Source organism: Nyctereutes procyonoides, unplaced genomic scaffold (genome assembly GCF_905146905.1).
Source record: "Nyctereutes procyonoides isolate TBG_1078 unplaced genomic scaffold, NYPRO_anot_genome, whole genome shotgun sequence".
Taxonomy (NCBI): Eukaryota; Metazoa; Chordata; class Mammalia; order Carnivora; family Canidae; genus Nyctereutes; species Nyctereutes procyonoides.
Genome location: NW_026575128.1, coordinates 1,576,564 through 1,589,042, shown reverse-complemented (window position 1 = coordinate 1,589,042; position 12,479 = coordinate 1,576,564). Strand labels below are relative to the sequence as shown.

At 50.2% G+C, this 12,479-nt stretch overlaps 1 protein-coding gene across 2 annotated transcripts in view; it reads right to left on the bottom strand.

Annotated features, from left to right (window-relative positions):
- HIVEP3 (HIVEP zinc finger 3) overlaps positions 1-12,479 on the bottom strand; it is a 460,018-nt gene that overhangs the window by 91,639 nt on the left and 355,900 nt on the right. For both annotated transcript variants that reach the window (XM_055341678.1, XM_055341679.1), the window contains one exon: positions 1,375-1,572. The gene's annotated coding sequence lies outside the window, so the exon portion shown is untranslated. The remainder of the gene's footprint in view (positions 1-1,374; positions 1,573-12,479) is intronic.

Below are 12,479 nucleotides of genomic sequence, written 5' to 3'. Positions count from 1 at the left end.
AAGATGAGGCAAGGTGACCAAGCAACTTGCCTCCTCAACAGTGAATGCCTCACAAAACCGGTAAGTACTAGAGCTGGGATTTGAACTCCGAAAGATCCAGAGTCTCCAATAGGAAGCACTGCATCAAACCTCTTCTCTCAGAAGGAGGCACAAATGCTCAATCCTTCTCCCTCAGAGTCCAGGTCCAGAGTCCAGCTGCGCTGGAAAACCCTGGTCACGGCCTGTGTCTCACACACCCACGTCTGACCTGTGGGCAGAGGCCCGGGCCCAGCCACTCCATGGTTCAGGTGGCCACAGGGATGCCATCTTTGAGGGCTGCCGAGGCCCCATCCTCTTCTCTGTAAGTGAGAGAGCACTTGGAGGAAGGGGATGGGGCACCACTCTCGGCACTCAGGCTGGCATGCCCCCCTGGCACTGGAAGCCCACAAACTCAAACACAGGGTGAGCATCACCAGAGTCCCACGGAAGAGGCCCTGGAGCACCCAAACATTGGCTGGATCTGAATCAAAATGTAGATTCCTATAGCCCGGATCCCAAGAGTCTGATTCAGGGAACATGGGTGGGCCAGGGTATCTACTTTTTTTTTTTTTTAAACCAGGCACCCCCCACAACCTACTTAGGTGATTCTAATATACCCCCAAAGCCGGACAAAACCTCCATATTTCCAGCCCGAAGAGCTCTAACACCACACACCTTGCCTGAACCTAACCTGGAACCACAGCACATACCTGAAGGGCTAAATATATACACACAGATACCTATACCGATGCTAGGCCCCTCCCCGGGCTAACTGGATCAGCATCTCTGCAGGCCGGGCCCTGCTACTGGAATTCTTAAAAACTTTCTGGATGATTCTAATGTGTAGCCAGGGCTGAGAACTCAACATCCTTTCAATTCTTCAGCACAGGGAGGGCCCTGAAGAGATGCAGCTCAGTCTTCAACAGCCACTGTGCTCCTCTGAGTAGGGAGGGGGTGGCCAGGAGTTCCTGAGGCAAGAGCCATCGCAGGGGCAGGTGGAGAGGGGAGCAGAGAAACTGGTGGAGCTCTGGCGTGTGGGGAGGCTGTGATCCTTTGAGAGGAGTTGTTGCCAGGGACAGAATGGAAACTGAGGAATTGGGAAGACAACTGCATTTTGGGGGAGATGAGGTGGGGGGCAGGGAAAGAGTGGTGGCCCTTAAGGTCTCTACTCCTGGTCAAGGAAGTCCTGAGGACTTCCGGTTTCCACAGAGGTTCAAGGAAGGCAATAGTAATAGTAATAATGATGATGATGATGATGATGATACACTTGAAAGAGGAAGAAGAGTCACAAGCTCATGCAAGAAAGACCAAAATGGTGCCCCCAGCAAGCAAACTCAACGATGGCCCGTTTCTCACCTGTGCTGAAGACACCACTTTCGATGACCAAAACTAAAACACTGTTCTCTTTGGAAAACAGCGTTCATGTCCACTTCTGCTGCGTGGCCTTCCTCTCACGCTCTGCTCTTCCCTCCGGAAGGGAGAGCCTTCCTGGCCAGTATTTCTTGAAGCTCCACCATGAACTAGTTAGAGGCTGCTGGGTTCGTGCCTTGAATCCTGCAGGGGACGATCGGAAAGCACAGTCAAGGGGTTTGCTTGGTCCACTTCTTCAGACACAGAACGATCTCTGCCTGGTGCCAGGAGGCCCAGGTCCCCAAGCTGCTTGCCTGGGGCTGGGTCCCCATGTGCCCTGGGGAGACAGTGCAGTGTGGTGGCCCAGGTGCCCCGTTGTACCTTGCACCTAACTTCTCAGAGCCCCTATTTCTCCACCAGAAGTAAGTAGAATTCCAAGGTCTCCCATCCCCCTGGAGCACACACGCTGCCTGAGCCCCAGGACTGTGAATATGATGGACTCCACTCTTGTGATTAGCTTATGTTACAGGGCACGGCTGATCTCAAAATAGATTGCTCCACGGGCTTGACCTAACCAAGAAAGTCCTTTAAAAGCAGAATTTTTCTCTGGCTGGTGGCAGAGGAGAAAGTCATGGAGATTAGAATGAGGAGAATTTGACTCTCAAGTCTGCTGCCTTGAAGATGGAGGGAGAGGTGGAAATGATTGAGGACTGCCTTTAGGGGATGAGAGCAGCCCCCTACCCCACTGACAACCAGCAGGAAAACAGGACCTGAGTCCTATAACCAACGGATCGTGCCTGGATTCCAACAACAAGCAAAGGAGGCTGGAAATGCAGAGCCTTCCCCAGAGCCTCAGGACAAGAGCTCAGGCCGCAGGTACCTTGATTTCATCTCTGAGCAGAAAATCCAGCCTTTCTATAACCAGACTTCTGACCCCCAGAACCATGAGCTAACAAATGAGTGCCACTCAGTTTGAGATGCTTTGTTACATGGCAGGGGGTGGGGGACAAATACAACAGCACAAGTGATTTAGATTCAGGCCTGGGTGAAAATTAAATCCAACGATGAGACCTAAGAGCATACTGTACTCCCCAACCCACTAACCAAAAGAGCACATTCAAGGCCAAAGGAGGTCTGGTTCAGGGCAGGGGCTCAACAGTGATTCCAGGTCAGCGGATGAATGGAGTGAGCACCAGTTTTTATTAATCAGCTTGCTAAGAACGGCAAGTACCTCCCAGGGGTTTTAATGATTCGGCTACACCGGTGGCTAGCTCTGCTCTGGGCGTTCCTTGGGCCACAGAGTGCCCGGGGATCTCGGTCTGGAGCAGCCTGCACACAGGCCTGGGGTACTATCACCTTCCCTGTCTTGGGCACCGTGCTGTTGTACTGGCACAGCCTTGGAAGAGTCTGTGTTCTGGCAACTACACCCTTCTGCTGATTGCCACGGAGCGTGCAGGTAACCAAAGCCACTGTGCGGTCCCCTCGCTGCTTCAGAGTCCAGCCACACCACACCCCAGGGCAGCATCACACCACCACACAGTGGCCTCCATCTATCATTTCATGATGCTGTTGTCCAAACCACCCAAGCTGGTCACCACTCCTCGGTTTTTATCGGCCCCAGATCTGACCCCAGGCCCTTTGGCAGATCTCAGTTATTAATACAAACAGCTGTGCTCCAACCCTCCCAGTGTGGAAACACTGATTTCTTAGAATACGCTATCCTATGAACACAGTCCACAATTCCCCACCTCTGAGCCTTGGCTCAAATGCTGCTGCCCTCCCCGTCACAAGCGTGCCTACCTGGCCAAATCCTGCCCATCTTCCCTCAAAAGGCTCAGCCTGCCCCCCGAAAACCAGACATAAGTCCTGCCTCCCCAGAATACCCCAAGCACATTTGTTGTGCCTCTTAAGATAAATAACAGAGCCCACTGCACAGAGACTCTCGGAGTCTTGCAGGCCTTGACTGCACACACCTGGTCAGGGCCAGCCTGACCCACTCCCCACCCGAGGGACTGGGACAGGGTCTCTCACACAGTTGGTATAGAATAATTCTCTGTAGAACTTAACTGGGTGGCTCATTCATTGAACAGATACGCATTCAACAGCTATTTGGGGTCAAGCCCAACGGTAACTGCTTGGCATGCAGTAAAGATTCAGTCTCTGCCTTCAAGGGGATCACAGTTGTGGGGGGCGAGGAAGGAAGGAATGCAGGAACACAGAGAGTCACCGGTTCAAAGTTACTACACCTTGAAGGTGTAAAGAAAAGAGTGGTCCAAATGACAGCGTCTGGGGTCCCTGGGTGGCTCAATGGTTGAGCGTCTGCCTTCCACTCAGGGAGTGATCCCGGGGTCCTGGGATTGAATCCCACATTGAGCTCCCTGCAGGGAGCCTGCTTCTCCCTCTGCCTGTGTCTCTGCCTCCCTCTCTGTGTCACTCATGAATAAATAAATAAAATCTTTAAAAAAATGACAGTGTCCGAATGGATGAGAGAGAAAGAAATAGCATTTATTTTTTAAGATTTTATTCATTCATTCATGAGAGACACAGAGATAGAGAGAAGCAGAGACACAGGCAGAAGGAGAAGCAGGCTCCATGCAGGGAGCCCGATGTGGGACTTGATCCCGGGACTCCAGGATCAGGCCCTGGGTTGAAGGCAGGCACTAAACTGCTGAGCCACCCAGGGATCCCAAGAGACAGTGTTTCAAACGGTAAGAAGTGTTCACAGACAGGAGAGCCCACACTGGCCGAATGTTCGACACGTTGCATGCTGTCCATGTGGCTGGGGATGAGGGGCAGTGAGAGCTCACGAGGTGAGAGCTGGGCAGGGGGAGAAGCTGGCATATGGAACAGTCTGGACTTGATCTTGCGGTGGAGTGAGGTCACTGAATCATTCTCATCAGTGAGGTAATGCGGTCAGGACCAGAAGGTGTGACTGGAGGGGGGAAGATGGGATCAAGTGGAGGAAGCGAGCCACTGCGCTCCCACCCACCAGTGGGGCCGGAACCACTCGAGCACCACTCCTGGCCTCTGGCAGCAGGTGGGGGAGCTGGGCAGACACACCTGCATCCGGGTCACCAGGAAATGTCACACACACCTGAGGTGCTACATGGCAAACGGAGCCCATGAGCTCACCTCTTCCCCCCTAAACACCAGTGAAATAAAAAGAGAAATGTGCAAGTGAGAACAGCTCCACGGTAGCACCAGCTGGCCAGCAAGTCTGAGGGAAAGCAGACAAGGAGGAATGACAGAAAAGTCAAATCAAAGCTACGCCAGCCTCGCCCACCAGGGGCAGGGGAAGGCCCACCTGCCAAATCCCCAGGGGATCCTGTCGGAGACAGTGGGAGCTGCGCCAGGGCCGGCTGGCTGGAATTTCTGAAAACCAAGGATAATGAGTGAAATTTTTTGGGTTTCCAAAGAGACTAGAGCAGGAAGGAGAGGCGAACAAATACCACCTGCCCTACCCCTTCCTGTCTTCATTAGCATGACTCTTCTTCCAGGAGACGCTAGCCCTGACAGGTGGCTTGATTGCTCATGACAGAAACTCCTGAAGGATCCTTCAGCTCTTCCATCAACAGTGTGTGCCTGAAGATTCTTTGAGTCCCTTGCCTTGCCTCAAAATTCCCCCTATTTCCCTCGGTCCCAGACTGCTGTATTGTTTTCTTTGCATCATCCTGATGAAGCCCCACATCGGTGTATCCATTTCATTTTATTTTATTAAAGATTTTATTTATTTACTCAAGAGAGAGGCAGAGACACAGGCAGAGGGAGAAGCAGGCTCAGGCAGGGAGCCCAGTTTGGGACTCGATCCCAGGACCCTGGGATCATGACCTGAGCCGAAGGCAGATGCTCAACCACTGAGCCACCCAGTCATCTCTGGTGTATCTATTTTATAGGAGACTTTCAATCCTCAGCAAATCCCGACCTTGCCTGCCTTCTCTGGAGATGCCAAAGCTCCATGGGGGTGCTGTTACTCCTTAGCCAGGTGAGCAGCTTTGTCTCTGCCTGTCCCCAAATCCTGAGAATCAAATTGACATTGGACTTGACATCCCCACCATTAATTGCCAGAGGGCAACAGAGACTGCGGAGCTCTGAAAAAAATGGGTTAAAAGATTCGTTACTCCGTCCCCTCTCAAAGCCAAAGAGAGAAGTACTAAAAATAGTCTGCTACCCACTTATCTTTTCTTAAAACAATTACTCAAGGAATTTACTACAACAAAATAAAAACTGTATCAGAATAAGTAATTTGAGAAAGGGCAAGACTGGGTACACAAGAAACACTGATGAATAATAAAGTAGAAAAATGTACAGTCAGATCTAAGCCCATGTGGATAACAATGGTCTCATCTCATTGGGAATCAGATACCATTTAATTCTGGACGTTAAGAGAGAAGCATGGGTTTTAGGTTTTTAATTTAAGGGTAACCATTTCTAGAAAAAAAATGAGATGCGGACCTTTTTTTTAATTTTAATTTTTATTTATTTATGATAGTCACAGAGAGAGAGAGAGAGAGAGAGAGAGAGAGAGAGAGAGAGAGAGAGAGAGGCAGAGACACAGGCAGAGGGAGAAGCAGGCTCCATGCCGGGAGCCCGACGCGGGACTCGATCCCGGGACTCCAGGATCGCACCCTGGGCCAAAGGCAGGTGCCAAACCGCTGAGCCACCCAGGGATCCCTGAGATGCGGACCTTTTAATCACTATGTGTGAGAGGGAGGAACAAACAAAAAGTTCCATGAATTAATTCAATTAATTAAGCATCAGGAAAGGGACAGCTAGACAGGAGAGGAAAAAGTATCTTAACCCGAAGACATAAAATAAGCCCAAACATATCAATAAATGTAAGAATGTGACTAAATTAAATTACTCTATTTTAAGATAAGACATTAGGTTGAGTGAAAAAAAAAACAACAAAAATCCAGCCATATGCTGTTTGGAAGTGATACACTTAGAACAAATTGACAAAAGTTGAACTCAAAAGAAATGGCAAGGAGACATAACAAGCAAAATGGTAATGAAAACAATGTAGGAAAGTTAATATTAAAATCAGAAAGGGACACCTGGGTGGCTCAGCAGTTGAGCGTCTGCCTTTGGCTCAGGGCGTGATCCCGGGATCTGGGATCAAGTTCCACGTCGGGCTCCCTGCATGGAGCCTGCTTCTCCCTCTGCCTGTGTCTCTGCTTCTCACTCTCATTGTCTCTCATGAATAAATAAATAAAATCTTTTTTAAAAAATCAGACAAAATGCAAAAATGTTAAATAGGATAAAAAGGGGCATTTTCGATGGCTAACAGATCTGCTTCTCCAAGAAGACACAAGAATCATGAACCTTGCCTTCGCCCTGAACTACAGAACCATAAAATACATAAAATAATATAGTTTTTTTGTGTTTTTTATTGGAGTTCGATTTGCCAACATATAGTATAACACCCAGTGCTCATCCCGTCAAGTGCCCCCCTCAGTGCCCATCACCCAGTTTTAGAACCACAAGAAGACAAATGCAGAACAGTATAGATCTTGAACACATTACTCTTAGTCTGATGGTATAAATAACTGCCAAAGAAAGGAATGGAAGATTTGAAGATACAGTTCATGAGCTTAACTTCATCTATATGCAAGAAGCAGAGAAAACATATTTTTCTCGAATGTCCTCGTACTAGACTAAAAGAAAATCTCAAATTCCTTTTTTTTTTTAAATCTCAAATTCCAACATGTATACCACAGTCTCCGTTCCCAACGCAACAGAATTAGAAATCAACAAACGGCAAAATATATATAATATAAAAAAATGTAAACTACGCACATGGCAATTTAAAAACGCTTTTCTAAATAACTGGAGTCAAAGAGGCACAAGATTACAATTGCAGCATATTTATAAACGTGCAACACCGAGAACCCTGCTTTTAAAAAGCTGGGGAACGTAACCGAACAGCATTAGGGGGGAGATTCAGACTTTAAATGCTTTGATGATAAAATAAGAAAGCTCAAAACCAATCGATGAAGCATCTAACCCAAGAAAGTGAGAAAGGGGTAAAATAGGCAAAACGATCCATCAGTACGAGAACGAGAAGCGTGCAGCAACCACCACAAGAGACATGGTTCTCCGAGACCAACGACAGGGATAAATCAACCGCTGGCTAATCTGAGCGGCAGCCAAGAGCGAGATGACACCACCAAGAAGGGCGACGGCAACACGTATCTGAACACTTTTAAAAATCGAGAGAAATTAATACGTCACTTGATGTCAGTGAACTTGAAAACTGATCATTTTCTAGAAAATTATAAATTGTAAAAGTGAAGAAAGGGGAGAAAACCTGACATCACAGGAATGTTAGGAGAGACAGAAGCATCTGTCAAAGGTGGAATGACAGTGGAGGAGGGATGCATCCCTTAAATGAGAAAGCTGGGACAACTGGCTGCCTCTCCCTTCAACAAGCAATGGCGAAGTGTCCACGACGACGTGGTGGCCGCTGTTCCGGGCCCTGGAGATCCAGCGGCGAACAAAGCAGAAAAGGCCTTTCTGGAGTTGAGGCTGTTGCCAGGGAAGACAGTCCCTAAAACTTCAACAGGTCAAATCAACGGTATGACAACAAAATGGGATGATTCCAAGTGAGGGAGGGTGGAGGATCCTATTTTAAATAGGGTACGGGCACCATACCCACACACATGTATTTGGATTAAAGAAATAAAACACAGCAGTGAATCCACAAAATACCAGAAGTATTACGGTATTTGTGTGACGTAGTGTCGGAAAATGACTTTCAGAGCCTGAACTGGACCCCAGCGTCCTTAAAGGAGGAGATGAATGCAACTACATAAAAATATTAAGCACCATATATAGCAAAAGGCCCCAGCAACAGTTACAAAGCAAATAACAGCCTACCTATAAATATTTGTAACATACCAAAAAAAAAGATTAATATTTATGATAAGTACTCACTAAATAATACGAGAGGCTAATAAAAAGATAATAAAGCACTGGGCATGGAGCCTGCTTAAGATTCTCTCTCTCCCTCTTCTTTTGCCCCTCTTCCCACCCCTCTCTAAAAAAAAGAAGAAAAATGGAAATGCCCACTAAAGATCTGCAAAGATGCTTGGCCTCACTAATAATTAAAGGGCTTTATAGGGATCCCTGGGTTTAGCTATATAGGGATCCTCAGTGATTTAGCACCTGCCTTCGGCCCAGGGCTTGATCCTGGAGTCCCCAGATTGAGTCCCGCATCGGGCTCCCTGCATGGAGCCTGCTTCTCCCTCTGCCTGTGTGTCTCTCATGAATAAACAAATAAATCTTTTTTTTTTTAAGGGGTATATAAGTTAAAGTCCATATCGACTCTCCATTTGGTTGGCAAAGGGGGAAACGACTGCCACCATCAGTGCTGGCGAGAAGTGGCCAAAATTTGTCAACCCAGCAGCTAGCTTCCCAAGCGCGCACACAAATGCACGTCATCTTACACAAACGTGCACACAGACACACGCGTGTGTGTGATCACCGCAGCATTTTTACCAGTGAACGCAGAAACCTGAATACCCATCACCAGGGAAGTGATTTAAGAAGTAAGTGATGGTCACTCCACCCAATGGAATAGTAGTGGGACAATAACTTTTTTCTTGATTAAAAATAATCAGACACTCCTACCCATAACAGAGATTCTTCATGGCTTTACCTGTGTGTTGAAGGTGGGGTTCAGCCCTTCTCCCCCCAACAGCCTGTGGGATGGAAGGCAGGACCGGGACCCCGTTTTTTCACACGAGGTTTAGCAAGGCTAAGAGACCCGACAAGAGGTGGACTCCGGGGTGTCTGACCCAGGAACCTCCACTCTTAGCTACCGCACAAGCTTCCTGTCAGTGTGTGGAAGGGTGTGAGAAACGGGGAAGGGCAGCGTCACAGACACACACCCGTCTGCGTAGCTGTGAGTGCTGTGGGCGGGACTGGGGAGTGATGGGCTTTGGAGCACACGTTTTCTTCCTTACCCGTTCCTATTTTCTTTCTTATATTTCTTCCTTACGTTTCTATATGTTCATTAAAAAAAAAAACAAGCATGTTATCACTTCTAGGATTTAAAGATTGTAATTTTAAAATGATTTCAGAATGTCTTCTTTTTAGAAAAGAGCTGAACAGGGAAGCCCTATTAGGGCAAGAGGTGCAGGCCCCACCCAAAACGTCAGGGAGGGAGGGAGGGCTGTCCTCCCCACTCCCCACCCTCCCTGAGGAACCAAAGCAGCGCAGCACGGCCTCTGCTGGCAGGTGGAAGGCGCCCCACATCCGGTGTGGGCACTGAGGTTGGCATCGCTGTAGGGGAAGTTCAGCGGTGAAAGAGTTAAAGAAAACCCCCAGATGCCTGCAGGGGCCAGCCACCCTGCCGCAAGAGAGGAGGGCTGGCGAGGCAGCCAGGGGGCTAGGACTCCAGGACTGGACCTCACACCCTGACCCCAGGGAAGGCCCTGGCTGCCCTCCGGACATCCCACCTGTCCCTCCACCATGAGCGGGACATCTGCAGATGGGGCTGGCACGTGGCTACGCGGAGTTTGATGTGCTTGGGGTGGGGAACTGTGGGACCAATCTTTCTATTTTTATTTTCATTTCTGCTATCCTGTTCTGAGGGTCAATAAGAAAACAGGCACATCCAGGACCCCGGGACACACATGGCAGGATCACCCGGAATAATCTTGGTGGGTCATGCTGTCTACTTAGCAACTGGGAGGGGGGACGAGGATAACCGCTGGCATGCCTCATGTACCCGACCCCATAGAGCATGCGCAGTGCAGAGTATTGTCCCAGACATCAGCAGGCCCTGGCTTCAGACCCTGGTTTTACCCATTACTAGCTGTGTGGCCTCAGCTGAATTACTTAACTTCTCTGAGCTTCACTTTCTTCGTTGAGTAAAAAAGGAAAAACATCACCCTTCCTTGGGTTTGTGGTGCAGATCAGATGAGACAACACATATGAGATGTGGCACAGCCTTGGCGTACTTGGGGCACTCAACCAATACCCACGCCCTTCTCGTTACGGTGGGAAAACTTGCCCTTCTTCAGCCCATCTCTCCGCCTGTAGCTCCTGTTTGAGGACTGTCTCTGCAAGGTTCCCTGCCACCTTCCCCGTGGCCAGGCTTGGGGCTCTCACTTTCCTGGGGTGCTCACCTTGGCTCCTTCCTGGCTCCTGGTTGCGTTCCCCAGACCAGAGGCTGCTCCCTCCCGTGGAGTAGTGAGGTGGCCCAGACAAGGGAAGAGGGCGAGGAGAAAGGCAGGGGCTCTCAGAGCCTTTGACATAGATAAGACGTACTCTGAGAATACTTGGGGAATGTTTTCCAGTAAAAAAAAGCAGGGTTTTTAAAAATAGAGGATGACAGGACGCCTGGGTTGAGCATCTGCCTTCGGTCCAGGGCGTGATCCCGGGGTCCCAGGATCGAGTCCCACATTGGGCTCCCTGCATGGAGCCTGCTTCTCCCTCTGCCTGTTTCTCTGCCCCCCCCATCTCTCCCTGTCTCTCATGAATAAATAAATTAAATTTTTAAAAAGTGTTTAAAAAAATAGAGGACGGGGATGCATTTCCATTTGTACTGAGGATAGAGAAAGAGGAACGTCAAGTGCAGGATAACAGATTCTGTTTCATGATAGGCAGGCATATGGGGGCCCATTGCCTGTATTGGGGCCTGATATTCCGTTTTCAGGCACTCAGGGAAGGGCAGGTAGAGTCCCGGAGACCAGAGAGGCAGGAAGATGCGAGCTGCCAGGGCCCAGGCGCAGGGCACAGGAGTTGTTTCCTGCCATACCGGGCCACGCCTCGGGGGGGGGGGGCCCTCTTGCACTGGAAGTCCCCTCGCTGGTACAGTAGAAAGCCCACTGGACTGGCTCACGCGTGGGGTCCCGCTGCATCCAGCAGAGTGACCCTCTGCAAGGTACTCCCTGTCCCTGTGCTAGGCCGCAAGGTGCCAAGGCGAAGAGGCCTGGCCCCTGCCTCAGGTGTCATGGATCGGGTGGGGAAGGTGGGCCAGAAAATCAGTGATCATGGCTCTTTCTCCCAAAGAACCCCGAACTTGGGTGGCTTCCTCCCCAAAAAGGCTCATAATTACCTTCCCCTGTTTGTAGAGACAGAAGGGAGGGGTCAGGAAGGAAACCAACGTTTGTTGAGAGCCTGCCGTGCGCCCAAGCTGCCCCTGCACTCCCACTGTCGCACTGATGCCACAGGCAGGCTCCCCTCTCCACCGTGCGACAGCCCAGGGTGCGGAGTTTTAGAAACCAGAGAGATATGGGTGGGCAGCCTTGCACAGTAGGACAGCCCCAGGCTTTGGGTGCAGACAAAACCGGGCACCCCCGATCTCTGCCACCGCGTGGCCTCAGGTGGCACTTAACCCTTCGGGTCTTAGTTTCCCCATCACTAAAACGGACCGTGTGAGACTTCAAGGATACGGAGCTGACTTTCCAGAACATGACCTCTTCTGGTTATTTCTGATCAGTTTAGCTTACTTACACTTATGAGGATTTTGTTTGCTAAAAGAAGTTTCCAGATCCCATCACAGGAGGCACACAGAGAAATGAGCAGGTGGCGATCCCGGGAGACCCCCACGGAAAGCGGAACCTCAACCGCCAGGCCACCTTCGGGAGGAGGTTAGTGATCGAGGCCCGCTGGGAGGAAGGAAGCAGGGTGTGTGTGTTTGGAGGGACAATTGCCTTGTGTCCCCACAGTGACTGCCTCCCTAGCCAAGAGGGGAAGCCTGGTGACCCAGGACCCCCCAGGGGCCCAGCCAAGCTTCTGGTCCCAACCTGCCCCCGCACCTGCCCACTGCCGGCCCTCCCCCACCGCCCCCAGGTCGAGGGCTCAGTCAGGCAGAAGAGGTGGTGCCAAAGGAAACTGTTTGCTACAGAGCTCTCTGGGTCTGCTCTGCTCTTCTTCCTTTTTTTGGACCCTGCGGCTGATTGAGTGGGTACCTTTTTCCATAGAGAGTTTCCACTCCATCAGTTATCGACATCGCCACCACGTCTATGTAGGTTGTCAGGGCTGGTGAACCGGATCAGGCCCGTGGGGCCCTTCACCATTTACTGGTGTGGGGGGGAGTTGGAGGGCCTGGATCGGCCCTCAGAGCCACTATAGTGGGGTGAACGGCGGGTGGGAGGGACGGC